Raw genomic sequence first — 15,761 nt, 5'->3', positions numbered from 1 at the left:
GGGACTCAAACAAGGCTTTAACTTGTTCCCACCTATTTAATGCACATATAAATGTTTTGGTTACGTACTGGAGACAGAAAGTAAGGCCGCGTTCAAAAATGGTTCAAATGGCTCTAAGCACTACGGGACTTAACATCTGAGGTCATCAGTCCCCTAGCCATAGAACTACTTAAGCCTAACTAACCTAAGGACATCACACACATCTATGCCCGAGGCAGGATTCGAGCCTCCGACCGTATCAGCCACGTGGTTCCGGACTGAAGCGCTTAGAACCGCTCGGCTAGACCGGCCGGCCTAAGTCTGGGTACACAGATTTATAGAAACAAATATGTTAATATCCTTAGGCACGCAGATGAAGTTACCATTTTGGATTAGCTGCAAAAATCAGTCCGTAAATTACGTCAATTAGGGAACAGAAAAGATAACCTTCGAATGTCAACAACAAAAAGTAAAATTGTGGCCCATACCAATCAATATGCGAATAATAAACAAAACATTCCGGAACAAAACACGGAAGGAAACAAAATTAAAGTTTTATAAAACAATGGCTACAGATGTATTGCTGTATGGAAAGTGAGTCATGGATCGTAAAAATGCGATGAAAGCGAACTGGGAGCATCAGCAATGAGATTCCTCAGCAAAGTAGGAGGTGTTACCAAGAAGGACCATATAAGAAATGGTGGCATTAGGAATGAACTAGATATTTATAATATTAAGGGAAAGATTCAAGAAAATAAACCATTATGGAAATACCACCTTATAGAGAATGGTTGAAGAGAGAATCACACGTCTGGCCATGCTGTACCAGCTTAGAGAAAGAAGGGATGTAGGAAGACTCAGAATGAGATGGCAGTGAAAAGTGAAGATGGAACAGGCGCAAGTGGCTTGAAGTGCAGAAGAAGAAGAAGATTTAGCGACGGACGAGACACCAGTGCAAATAGGTGATTGTAGGAGCTGAGCACCACCGAAGAGTAAGTGGAGCAGATCTGTCGAAAACATGACCTCATTCACTGTCGAGTCATTCCTGTATTATACAAACACAATCGGTCCATAGATCACCATCAGGCATCCTGAATAGCGACACTGGAAGAGACGCATGAAAAGCATGACATATTTAACGGTCAGTATACCGATAACTGGTGCGCATGTTTACGAAAAGACTCACGTAATAAGATTGTGAGTGTGTGGGTTTTATTTTGTCAAGTTGTGCAATGGATCGATCCAACAAGTACCCTTTGGCTCCTGCAAGAAACAATTTCCACCTCACACTACTATAGAAGTCAGACAGACGCTCCTATTGTACCAACAAGAACTGCTTGAAAAACATTCAGCAACAAATATCTTCTGGAGTCGTCCGCTGTAAGGAAAAGACACAAACATATTCTATATTCTTACATTACTAGTGGAATGCTTGGGTACGGGAGTATTGCTAGTTAGTGTAAGCAAAACATTAAACGAACGAAAAATATTATTTATTACAAAAAAAATTCTGAGAAATCTAGTGAAACTTTTTCTTATAAAATGATAATAAATTTGCGGGTTCTTTTCGGAACAGTAGATTGCCTCTTATGGATAGGAATGCTATTATTTTACAAAGCCATTCTGCCGAGACGTCAGATACATAAAACATTTACAACAGCTTACAAGGCAATGTAAAATCGCTGACGACGAAGAATATAAAATCCAGATTCGATGATGCAAATAAAAGACTGATACGTAAAGTAATGTAATAGACTGTGTCAATATATTTATCACGAAACACAGTGATAAAAGCATTTTTGCAGTCTCACCTTCTGTTAAATAGTAATAAAATGGTTCAAATGGCTCTGAGCACTATGGGACTTAACATCTGTGGTCATCAGTCCCCTAGAACTTAGAACTACTTAAACCTAACTAACCTAAGGACATCACACACGTCCATGCCCGAGGCAGGATTCGAACCTGCGACCGTAGCAGTCGCGCGGTTCCGGACTGAGCGCCTAGAACCGCTAGACCACCGCAGCCGGCAAATAGTAATATAAATTAACGTCAACAAGAGTGAAAATGTGCCAGATACTGCTCTCGTTCATGTTGCAGGAACAGTCAGTTTACATCGTTACGGGAGGGGGTACTCTTCACATTGCCAACTGGACAACTGATTACTGTCTACAAGTTGAACCGAAGATGATCCAGAAGTCTCTTCTCCTTTTTTTAAAAAAAAAAAAATCTGCAGCTGTGTTACGCCGTGGGACACCAGCTTCTTGAAATATACTGATGTAGTTCTGTTGTTGTTTCGACAACAATTGCGTGGGAAATGTCGTCCTGGTACATAAGCAGACTCTGATTGATATGCGTCAGAAATTTACAGAAGTGAGACAAGCTTTCCCAGACGATCAGACCAGGCCCTGATGAGCGCTGGGCTGGACCTGAAGTTTCGCCTTTGCAGACGCGATCAGTGGACGAAGGGTCCCGAAACGTGATCACGTGGGAACCGGTCGCACAGAGTCGCCCAGGGCTGCCCAGGCTGCGCTTCGCGTATCCACTTCCAGAGTGACGTAACACACACACACGCGCACACACACACACACATACACACAAGCGTGGTTCCAGGATTCTGCTTTGGGCTAGGACACAGATTTTTACTAACTTCCCCAAACATCCCTTCGCCACATATGAGGACGATTTTAATATTAACAATTAGTATAGTAATACACTATTTAATTACAATAAATCATATAGAATGCTGTCCGCCCCCGGTAGCTGAGTGGTCAGCGCGACAGAATGTCAATCCTAAGGGCCCCGGTTCGATTCCCGGCTGGGTCGGAGATTTTCTCCGCTCAGGGACTGGGTCTTGTGTTGTCCAACTCATCATCACTTCATCCCCATTGACGCGTAAGTCGCCGAAGTGGCATCAAATCGAAAGACTTGCACCCGGCAAACGGTCTACCCGACGAGAGGACCTAGTCACACGACATTTACATTTTTTTATAGAATGCTTTACTATAATAATGCTCATGACCCTGTAATTGTCACAGAGACGTCACAGAACTTGGAAGAGCAGTTGAACGAAATGGATAGTGTCTCGAAAAGAGATTATAAGATGAATATCGCCGAGAGTGAAACAAGGGTAGTGGAAGGTGATGTTGAGAGAATTACACTAGGAAATGAGACGCTAAAAGTAGTAGGCTAGGTCTGCTATTTTGGTAGCAAAATAACAGATGATAGCCGACATAGAGAGGATATAAAATGCAGACTTGTAATAGCGCGAACAGAATTTCCGAAAAAATGTAAATTACTTAGTACCTAATATCAATTTAAGTGTTAACAAGTCTTTCCTGAAGGTATCTGTCTGAAGTGTAGGCCAAGGCATGGTTTCAGTGATACGCTGAAGAACTTTAACTGGTCCGCTCTTGAAGGCACACAACCATCCCGCTAAAGCCTGTAGACGAGAGAGTGACGAAAAGTAATGCCTCGGAATTTTTTATGTGAAAACTCGGCCAGCTTTTTAAATAAAACAAACGTTATTAACATTCTACATCTTTATTCTCCATGTCTACATATTTGCAGCTTTCTATCGATAGAGGGCTCCGAATTGTAGCATGTAACATGGCGGTGTGTGACGCAACTACGTCGCCACGTGAGAAACAGTGTGCTGTCACAAATTTGAACTTGATACGTCAACCTGTTCCTGAGCAAAAGAGGTCGTAACAGACGGACAGACAAAGAATCGGATAACAAATGACAAAAAAATTTCTTCTTTTGATATAAATACAAATTAAAAATACTCGGATTTCTTTCCCTTACTTGTACCGTGAAACCTTGCTTCTTGCCAAATTTTATGATTCTAGATCAGTAGGTGTTGATGAGTGTGATTGCGAATCTCGAATCATGTGACGTAAATGGCCGTATCTTTTGCCTGCAGTGACTCAGAAGCTTAAAATTTTTACACAGCCAACAGTCCATAGACTTTAGTATATGATGTATATTTCAAGTAAATATGTCCACACAATCCTGAAAAAAATGTGCTAAATAGTCGGACGGACAGACACACACATAGACTGACAGCAAAGCGATTCTGTAAGTGTTCCTTTCTTACCGAATGAGGTACAAAAAATTAAAAAGTAAGTAAACCGTTTATTATTCCAAAATTCATCGCCGTATTTATTAATACATTAGTCCACTGTGAGACAAGACGGTCACTGCCGTCCTGGAAGAAACGTTTGCGGTTGCCTGCTGAACCGTGATCGTAGCCAGGCGCCCACTTCATCGTCCGCAGCAAACCGACGGCCAGAGATCCTTTCTTCTGGGCTCCAAAAATATGAAAGTCGCATGGCGAGAGATCCGGACTGTACGGAGGATGTTAAGGCCTTCCGAGCAAAACTTCTACAGCGTAATCGAAATAACCTCGGCAAGATCTAGGACTTCATAGCTCGCTTGTTTTTGCACTGTGTCCACGTACCTCCGTGTGTTGACTGTGGCGCCGTGTTCCAAAACGCCAACGAGCGGCCGGCCTTTGCAGTGAAAGAAAAAGGTCATCATGACTTTCCAGGAGCTGGTGTGACTTCCTATCAGAGAGGCCACAGTTCGTAGTAACAGAGAAAAAGCCATCGAGTAAAATAGAAGTGATTTCTGGTGTTCCCAAGGTAGTGTTATAGGCGCTCTGCTGTTCCTTATCTATGTAAACACTTTAGGAGACAATCTGAGCATCCGTCTTAAGTTGTTTGGAGGTGATGCTGTCGTTTATCGTCTAGTAAAGTCACCAGAAAATCAAAATAAATTGCAAAACAATTTAGAAAAGATATCTGAAAGGTGCTAAAATTGGCAATCAACACTACAGAATGAAAAGTGTAAAGTCATCCACATGAGTGCAAAAAGGAATCCGTTAAACTTCGGTTACACGATCATCAGTCAAATCTAAATGCCGTAAATTCAACTAAATAAGTAGGAATTACAATTACGAACAACTTAAATTGGAAAGAACACGTAGGAAATGTTGTGGGTAAGGCAAATCAAAGACTGCTTTTTATTGGAAGAAGACTTAAAAAATGTAACCGATCTACTAAAGAGACTGCCTACACTACGTTTGTCCGTTCTCTTCTGGAGTACTGCTGCGCGGTCTGGGATCCTTACCAAATGGGATTATCGGAGTACATCGATAAAATTCAAAGAAGAGCAGCACTTTTTTTTGTATTATCGCGAATGCGAATGCAGGATTTGCGGTGGACGCCATTAAAACAAAGGCGTTTTCCATCGCGGCGGGATCCGACCATCATAGCAAAGTAAGGGAAAATCAGAGTTTGCACGGAAAGATATAGGTGTTCGATTTTTCCGAGCGCTGTTCGAGACTGGAATAATAGAGAATTATTGTGAAGGTGGTTCCATGAATCCTCTGCCAGGCACTTAAGTTTGATTTGCAGAGTATCCATGTAGATGTAGCTATAGATGAAGACTGTTGTTTCGACTATGCTACAGAAGTTTCGCCGGGAAGTCCTCACACATCCTCCATACAGTCCCGTTCTCTCCCCTTGCCATCTCCATATTTTTTGGTGCCGTGAAGAGAGACGTTCGTGGTCGTTCATTTGCTTCGGACGAAGATATGCACGCCTGGCTATAATCCGCACGCAACCGTAACATTTTGTCATGAAGGCACTGATTGCCTTGTTTCACAGTGGAGAAGTGTGTTAACAGTTATGGCGATTACTTTTGAAACAACACACAGTTTACTTACAATTTTTTGCATCTGCCTCGTTTTCTTTGACTGTCCAAAATATCTTCATCTACATACTCCGCAAGGTACCGATGAGTGGTGGAGGCTATCCTTACCACTAAGAGTGACTTCCTTTTATATTAAGTATGTTTATTTTTTAAGCATATAATGCTCTTCGTTGATAAATGATATCTGCTGCTAATATATTACGAGGTGCGGCTAGAAAAAAACCGGACTGATGCTGGAAAAAACATTTATTTACAATTATTTACAATTTCATGTTATCTCCTTCAATGTACTCTCCTCCTCGGTCTCTACACCGCTCCATACGAATTTTCCACTGTTCATAGCAATGCTGCAGATCATTTTCGGTAAGTCCATACATTTCTTCCGTCGCTTTTTCTTTTACTGCTTCAACAGTCTCAAATCTAGTTCCTTTCAAAGCTGACTTGACTTTAGGGAAAAGAAAAAAGTCACAGGGGGCCAAATCAGGTGAGTAGGGTGGATGATCTAAGATGGGAATGTTGTGTTTTGCCAAAAACGTCTTCACTGACAACGCACTGTGAGTTGGGGCATTGTCTTGGTGAAGGATCCATGACTTTTTTCTCCACAAATCGTTCCGTTTTCTCCGTACTCGCTCACGTAGGGTAGCCAGGACGCTAATGTAGTAATCCTGATTCACTGTTTGTCCCTCTGGTACCCAATCAATGTGCACAATCCCTTTGATGTAAAAAAAAAAAAAATCATCATTGCCTTGAATTTCGATTTTGACATTCGTGCTTTTTTTTGTCGTGGAGAACCAGGAGTTTTCCACTGCATCGATTGGCGTTTAGTTTCGGGATCGTAAGTACGAGTAAAAAACCACGATTCATCGCAAGTAATAACATTTTGTAAGAAGGTGGGATCACTTTCAATGTTTTCCAGGATGTCAGAACAAATCATTCTTCGGCGTTCCTTCTGTTCAGTTGTGAGACACTTTGGAACCATTTTTGAACACACTTTGGTCATGTTGAAACTTTCATGAAGAATCTGCCTAACACTTTCCTTGTCAACTCCTGTTAACTCAGACACTGCTCTGATTGTTAAACGGTGATCTTGTCGAACAAGTTTACCGATTTTTTCAATGTTTGCATCAGTTTTTGCTGACAACGGTCTGCCAGTGCGAGTGTCATCACTGGTGTCTTCGCGGCCATCTTTAAATCGTTTAAACCACTCAAACACTTGTGTTCGCGATAAACAATCATCGCCGTACACTTGTTGTAACATTACAAACGTTTCACTTGCAGATTTTCCTAGTTTGAAACAAAATTTGATGTTAACACGCTGTTATTTCTGTACACTCAACATTTTCCGACGCACAGACAAAACGTCAACTACTTAAAACAGACGCCACGGGCAGACTGAGTGCAGGAGGCAGATGAAACTCGAGCAGTAGGCGGAGCGAGAGTCACGTGACAGGCCACGCGACTTTCAGCCTTATTGCATTCGTTTTATTGTTTCACCAGTACTAGTCCGGTTTTTTTCTAGCCACACCTCGTATAGTGCCTTTGTTCGTTCGATGTACTCTGTAATGTCCTTCAGACTTTCGAGCATCTCTGAAGGACGTTGCAGAGTACATCGAACCGACACCACCACTCAATTCATGCCTAAAAACGAGGCCACGACTTTAACCATCGTTTATCCTTGTATGGGGTTCACAGTATTGTGCGCGGTATGAGATGTAGGCAACACGGTGACACACAGAGGTCTGGGTCTGTCTGAGCACTGTGCTCGGGTAGCCGATGCAGTTAAGGTGGGCGCTCGCGTCACGGGGGAAATCCGGGTGCGAATTCCGGTCTGCGACAAGTTTTCATTGTCGTCAGTACATTGACGAGCTGGAGTTTTATCATATTTGCAAATGCGAATATAATTCTTGCAAATGTACTAGTATCGAACGTAGGCCTTAACCTGAGAACATATTTCTGATTATGTACGCCGCGAGCGCAGCATTACACGGGAGTGAATCATGGTCCGTGGAAATGTGGAAAAATCAGGACAAAGAGAATCGAGGCGTTTGAGATGTGGTGCTAAAGAATGGTATTAAAAATTTCGTGGACTGATAAGAAAGCAGGAGGTGCTCTCCGGAATGGGCAAGGAAAGGAACATGAGGAAACTACTGATTCAAAGAAGGGGCATGCGTTAAGAAATTAACTTCCATGATAGCAGAGGGATTCGCAGAGCGAGAATACTCTAGGTGAAGACAGAGACCAGAATATATCGAACAAATAGGCGAAGACCTTTCGTGTAGGTGGTACTCCGAAGAATGCTCACGATCCCCCCCACGACCCAAAAAATACCAAGTGTTTCAACAAACCTAAATTTGCGCTGCACCTATTTCATTCCCAATCCATTACAAATCCACTCGGCCTAAACTCAACTTCAGGTGTCCCTCCAGCACGAGGTAAAACTGGTCGCCTATTTCGTAGATCAAAGAGCGCTATTCATTCGGTAAGCTGTACGTCTCCGAAGGTACTTCGTAATGATTTTAAAATGACTTCTAAGTTTGCTCACAAGGGTAGGCCACGACGTTTGGAACGCGGATTTACTTCAAACTTCATACATTCATAGTACTCCAATAGAACAACAAAATTTGTAAGTAATAGGGCATACTTCTCAAGCGTTATTGAGAAAATCGCAAGATAATTTCGGTCGCCAAATATATACCTATGCGTGGCCATTTTTAGCATGAAGCGGCGGCAGCCGATTGGTTCGCGTTCAAGCTCCGTAATCGCGGGATCGCTGGATCGAGTCCCGTTCGTCAGCTTTTTTTAAATTTTCAACAGAGTCATTTTCTTTACTATTTATATTACAATTGATATAATGGGAAAAATATGTGTAATCGGATGAACGTTTATTAAATTTACAATGTTATTTGATAGTCTACAAATTTTTACTATCACAAATAATATAATATTCATAACTACCGACTAGTAAAGGACTAAACGCATAAAGTGATGCTGAAAATGTATGCTTGTCTGCGATTTGAGAAATCCATTATACCTCGAAGGACCCCCAAACGACTTGTTACCTCCAAGTTTGGACCGGCACATACGGCTTTCGAAAGATGTACAATTAATCGTCGCTTTCGACATTACGAGTAGAAGTTGCAGGATGTTATTTTTCGTAAAAACATGGAAATCAAAGTTAAACGGCACCAGCTTCATTGAATAAATGCTATGTTTCCGCATACGCAAGGTTTTTTTGAGGTTTTCCGTGGAAAAGCAAACCGCGTTAACATTTTCAAATACGTCTCTTTCAGCCGATACTTTGGAAGCAAACCATGCATAACCAGCTCCGGCTGGAAAAGACGGCGGCGTTTAATGTAATGGCCCGGACGAAACGCGTTGAAATAATATTGCTGGCCGACTAACAACTGTAAATGCATACGCGCAACACTAGCAAGCGTACAGCGTTGCGATAAATTTCAGATTCGATAGTTGGCACCGATCGTAGCGTTCACGTGCCATGTAGCTCGTTACAGTAACCGTACGCAGATCAGGAAGACTAACATCGGAGAGAAATAATTGGAAACTGATGATTTGGTATGCATATGACATGCCATGTGATTTGAGAGCCGCGCGTTCATACACCAGTCCGACCACCATAACTCATCAAAGTCGTTGCAGATTGACCTACTATATCACTAAACGGCTGAAACGGTCACCCGGTCACCGAGCTCCAGTTGCAGGGTGCCTATCTAATGACTTCCATTAGCAGCAAAAACTTCATTTTCAGTACCTGTGCAATTATTGACCAATGTAACAATCTAAAATGCTGTTGTGATCTAATCATTAAGAGATATAATCTTCCGTTAAGCGTTTAACACGATAAGTCAGGTATTAAAGTTGGAAATTGTGCGGCGTAACTCATAGTGCGTAAATTACCCACGCTATATTCATTCATTATTCCTCTCGCCGCCCTTCCCCACCCCACCTTTATCTGTTCCCCACTCTGTAATAAAACTTCAGCATGAGGCACGAGGTTTTAATTTATTACTTCTTTGCAGCTAACTCCAATCTCAACGCATTTGGCATAAAATATTCACATATGTACACTGAATTCACTCGTATCTGCAAAATTACATCATTGCACAACACATAGTTCAGGAGCTATGACAACACAAACATCACGCTGCGTGAGAAAAACTAGCTTTTCTTAAAACGATGCACAAATTAGCCAGACTATACTCATTCTGTGTTTGATAAAGAGATAACTTAGTGACTTCGAACCAACTTTAAACATCATTTCAATTCTTTTCTAAACTTTTTTCACGTCCAGCCCCACGTACTTTTTAATTAGCTTGTGGCCGAATAATGGCAAAATAATAAAACCAAGATAATTTGGGCGTCTTCTATTATAAAGGTTTTATACACTTAACGTAAAATACAGTATCTTTGCGTCTTGGATCAGGAAGGTTTTATATGCTTAATGTCAAATATCTAACACATTAACTACTTCGTAAAGTAATTATTAGTTTGAAGCTTATTTATTCATGGAAGTTTTATGTGGCGTCACCGCCTTTAAATCGGCCGCGGTCCGTTAGTATACATGGGACACGCGTGTCGCCACTATCAGTGATTGCAGACCGAGCGTCGCCACACGGCAGGTCTAGTCTAGAGAGACTCCCTAGCACTCGCCCCAGTTGTACAGCCGACTTTGCTAGCGATGGTTCCTGTCTACATACGCTCTCATTTGCAGAGACGACAGTTTAACATAGCCTTCAGCTACGTCATTTGCTACGACCTAGCAAGGCGCCATATTCAGTTACTATTCTGAACAAGATAATATTGTGAATCATGTACCGTCAAGAGCGACGTTCATCATTGATGGATTAAAGCTAAGTATCCAACTAATTACGTCCGCTTTCTGAATTCTCATTCCTTGTCATGTTCCAGACCTCACGTCAGTATAGTCCTTCCCTCCTCACGCCAGCCTGCGTGAGCTAAACGCGTGCATTTCGGCCTACACTAGTAACACGGTGTTGGCTCTTCTGCCAACACAACATTTTATTCTTCAAAAATCTATGGTAGCGGCGGCTGAAGAGGTGTTCCTAGTAGTTTTTTAAATAAAGAATAAATGAAATAAAATGTCCAACAGAGGCAAGATTGCTTCCATCCCGGCTAAACACAAATGGTGGTTCTTCCGCAGATTTTTAGTAGTGGAGGAAGGATGATGTTTTCCGCCTGAGGAGAAAAATTTCTAGTGAATTTGTACGAAGTTTGATGATTAATTCATTTCTGTTGTTGATATAGGTCAATGAATATTGATTAAATTTCAACGCACGTAAGTAGTTCCTTTTCCGATAGTAAAGGCAACTTATACTGCCTTAAAAGAAACATTACTGAGTATCTCTTATCTTTTCTCAAAGTGATAGGCCAATGATGTGTTTTCGGAACAACAATTCAGTTGAACACCAGACATCCCATCACTACTTTTACTCAGTAGTTTTCTGCAAATCCTGTGCGTCTTAAAAATTGGAATACTTCATTTTCCGTATAAATGGGCAAAACACCAGTCATAAAAGTAATAAATCAATGGGATAACACACATTTGCGTACTTTCACTCTCTAATGCCATATGAGAGAATAGCCTGATTAACTTAAATTTTAAAAACAAGGTTTTAATTGCACAAAAGTGTACCATATCAATAATATGTGGTCCTCGTCTACCACTATTATACATGAAACTCTCTGACGATTTAATCACTTTCATTGCCGTCTATTTTCTAAAAAATGTTTTTTTATAAATAAAAAATCTCAGACCAAAAATAATAGTAATGATCATAAGGATGACGCTAGACGAAAACATATAAAAAGAATGTAATCGGCTGACAGGTAGCAAAATTACACTTAAGAAAAGCTGGTATTGTGTAGTCCTGACACTTCCTCGAATTCCATAGCAGAACTTTTATTTACTAACTCGTAGCTTGTGCAGTATAAATAATGGCACACCTACCTGTTGTTGATGAGCCTTAGTAATTTACCCAACTATAGCTACACACCCGAAAATTTGTAGCGCGTGTCCGCCATTGAAAATAGCATCAATAGCCTGTCAACTGACTTATGATGCGAAGTGGAAATGGTCTGTGCGAAATGTAACTAACCAGCAGCTCATTTTATAACTGTCATAAAAAATTATCGTGTTACAGACTCGAAATATTCATAAATTTGAGGCACATAGAAAGCAAAAACAGCGGATGGATGAACTTGCTGTGACAGGAAACGATGACGGCTGGTTGTAACTGGTATCTGATGCCTGTCTGCAATGAGTCATGCAGTGATGGAGGACGTATAAACTATCAGAGTTCCCACAGATGCTCGTATGAACTTCGGGAAAGTAGTAGTTCAGAGATGTAGAAAGACTTCTCGCAGCCAGACACTTTCGGCAGAGTAACATCTTGCACTGATTAAGAAGTCATGAAAATAATACTGACAGCACATTAGAAACCATATCGCGCTCAGTCCTCATCACGTAAAGGTAAAATTTACAGCTAACCACTATGTTTTGGTCATCATAAGGCTGTGCAATTTGTTACAACATAATAAATCACTGCTTCAGTACAAACAGACTTCTTCTATCGTCACTCTAGCAACGACACTGAAGATGAGAGCATTAAAGTTTAAAAAATGGCGAAAAAACGAGAACAATTCTATTAGCGCAACTTATTGATTGCAGAGTCTACGTTACATTAAATATCTACAGCGATGTGATGGATTTCAGTCGTTAAGCAAAACATATAAATTGATCGGATTGTATTACATTGCAAATAGTTTAGACAACCTTCCCTAGACAAAAAAAAGGAATAAAAACTGACTGCTACTACTACATCGGCGATGCTACGCTAAAACTACGACGCTAGGAATAAATGGGTACCTCTTGATGGGTCTTATCGTTTCTTAAGTAATCGAGAGATTACTACCGGTCTTCCTCCGTCTTGTTTTTACGATCTACTTAACTCTCAGTAGTGCTGCAACGGTATAGGTCGGTATGCGGAAGCTCAACTCTCATTTTACTACACGTACCGGTAATAGAAAAAAATCTACTAGCTGCATGAACAAATATGAACGCTCTGGCATGCGTTTCAGAGTTCAACCAAATCACAAAGGCGTGGGCAGAACGCTACGCTACCTTGGTAGTTGTAGTAGCAGTAGTATAAGAAGAAGTAGCAGTATTGTTCTTATTGTTAGTTTCTAGCCACTACTGTCACTTCAGTTGCTCTTACACATATCCAAGTCATCCTAAAATACTGCTTTTATTATTATATTACAGTTATTAATATTATTTAAGTAAACTGTGGTGCAAAATAATTTTTATGTGACGAATCCTTGATTGATACGCGAGACAGCCTGAAGGCCGTAATCTGATAGAATTAAACAAATAAATAAACCGGACAATCGGTAAGCTCACGAAGAATTATATAAACAATTATTATAAATGTAAACGCGTTATAATTTTCAAAAATGTAACAATGATACAATTATTGCCGTAGCAATCGGTGACATGTAATCGACTGAATTATCTGAATGATTATTTGCTCGTTTCTCGGAGTATTCTGAAGCGTCTTCTCTAAACAAACTACGCAGTATATTGTCGGAATGTATTCCGTATCAAAAATTGAACTAAGGATAATGTAGAAGAAATGGCACCCGATTTTCATTTTGGTCTCTTGTCTATTTGCCCATTAACTTGTTTCGAGTTTTGAACAACCTAGATTTTTAATGGTGACATGTACAGTAGGTAACACCGTAAATAATGTGTCGATCGGGAGGCAAAGTAGAATAGAAGAAACTTATAATTATTAACAAATAAAAAAAATGGTTCTGAGCACTATGGGACTGAACTTCTGAGGTCATCAGCCCTCTAGAACTTAGAACTACTTAAACCTAACTAACCTAAGGACAACACACACATCCATGCCCGAGGCAGGATTCGAACCTGCGACCGTAGTGGTCTCGCGGTTCCAGACTGTAGCGCCTAGAACCGTTCGACCACCCCGTCGGCTATAATTATTACACTATTCTACAGTTTCCATACTGTGTAATCTTCTGCAAGTACTTCACAGCTTTAAAGTTACGTGCTATCAAAATAAAAAGCCCAAGAGAGAAGAAAATCCTCCGTAACCGCGTGCCTGCTGCGGTCGCAGATTCGAATCCTGCCTCGGGCATAGATGTGTGTGATGTCCTTAGGTTAGTTAGGTCTAAGTAGTTCTAAGTTCTAGGGGACTGATGACCTCAGATATTAAGTCCCACAGTGCTTAGAGCCATTTGAACCACATTTTAAGAAAATTCTGAAGTTACTGATGCTCCTTCTATAACTATCCTAAGTATAACAAAATAAGACACGAAACTCGTAAAAAGAAACACAAACAGAACAAAGTTTACCCATATCATAGTTAGATGGCATAAACGACTTGCTTCCTTCAGGCAATTGAATAGTCCGGCAAGAGGAAGGATACCCTGACAAGAAGTTAAATAAAATAAACTTCCAAAACTTGAGTACAGTGGACCCCTTGCTGGAAGAGATTTATGCCAGGAAGGAGGAATAAGCAAACACTGTTAAGCTCTGCAATGCAAATCTTTATGAGTAAAAACAGGGAGGATGTACGGGAGAGGAGCCAATAAAGATCTAATGGCGTATTTAGGACAGCTTCGGTTTGTCACGATCGCCGAAAACAAGGCAGAACAGGAACCGAGAAGCTGTTGACTGTGCAGGTTTGCTACCACCCGACGAGACGGGAATGTGGAGCAGCGTGGACGGTGAGACCGGCGACAGCGTGCGTGGGCGTGCGAGGCGGACTCACCATGACCAGCAGTGCCAGAGGCAGGTGAACATGGCGTCGTGGCGCGGCGCGGGCGCTGCCTGCTGTTCGGCGCAGACGTCGGCGTCGCGGTCTGCCGGACCACTGCGGCGCCGGGGCGCAGCGCCGGGACGCGCCGCGACGGCGGGCGCGCTGCGCATGCGCGCCCAGGCGGCGCCCCTCCGCCCCCGCCACGTACGCACGCGGCGCGGCGCGGCACGCAGGCGGAGGAGCCCGGCCGCCGCCCCATTGTAAGCCGCGGAGGCTGGGTGGGGCCGCGGGGGTGCCCGCCACTCGCTGCTCGCTACTCGCCACTCGCTACTCGCGTCCCGGCCGCCAGGCACCGCCTGAATCGCCACTTTGCGCCCTCCCGCGCACTTCACGCGCTCTTTCACTTCCTACCACGGCTTCCCCCTGCGGAACTGGCGATTATCTTGTCCCACAACCTTTCGTTGCTGCTCGGCCACTATCTGCGTCTACGTGCCCTCCCGGCTATGACAGTAAAGGAGACCGCTTGTAAAACACTAATACGACCTGTTCTTGAGAGGGAGGACATAGAGGCAATTCAGAGGCGGGCTGCTAGATTTGTTACTGGTAGGTTTGATCATTACGCGAGTGTTACGGAAATGCTTCAGGAACTCGGGTGGGAGTCTCTAGAGGAAAGGAGGCGATCGTTTCGTGAATCGCTACTGAGGAAATTTAGAGAACCAGTATTTGAGGCTGACTGCAGTACAATTTTACTGCCGCCAACTTATATTTCGCGGAAAGACCACAAAGATAAGAGAGATTAGGGCTCGTACAGAGGCATATAGGCAGTCACTTTTCCCTCGTTCTGTTTGGGAGTGGAACAGGGAGAGAAGATGCTAGTTGTGGTACGAGGTGGATTGCGGAGTATGTATGTAGATGTAGATGTAGACAGTTACAACACTAGGACAGATAGTAAATAACCATTCCGACTGTGGATCGAGAACAGAAACAGTGCCGTTACCGACTTCGAAATGATACAATTTATGTTACGCCGGTTTACATGTGAGTTGCCCTAAGATATGCGCTTGTACACTATGTGATCAAAAGTATCCGGACACCCCCCAAAACATACGTTTTTCATACGAGGTGCATTGTGCAGCCACCTACTGACAGGTACTCGATATCAGCGACTTCGGTAGTCACTAGACGTCGCGAGAGAGCAGAATGGGGCGCTCCGCGGAATTCACGGGCTTCGTACGTGGCCAGGCGGTT

This window comes from Schistocerca piceifrons, chromosome 7 (genome assembly GCF_021461385.2).
Source record: "Schistocerca piceifrons isolate TAMUIC-IGC-003096 chromosome 7, iqSchPice1.1, whole genome shotgun sequence".
Lineage (NCBI taxonomy): Eukaryota > Metazoa > Arthropoda > Insecta > Orthoptera > Acrididae > Schistocerca > Schistocerca piceifrons.
Note: the sequence above shows the minus strand (reverse complement) of the source record.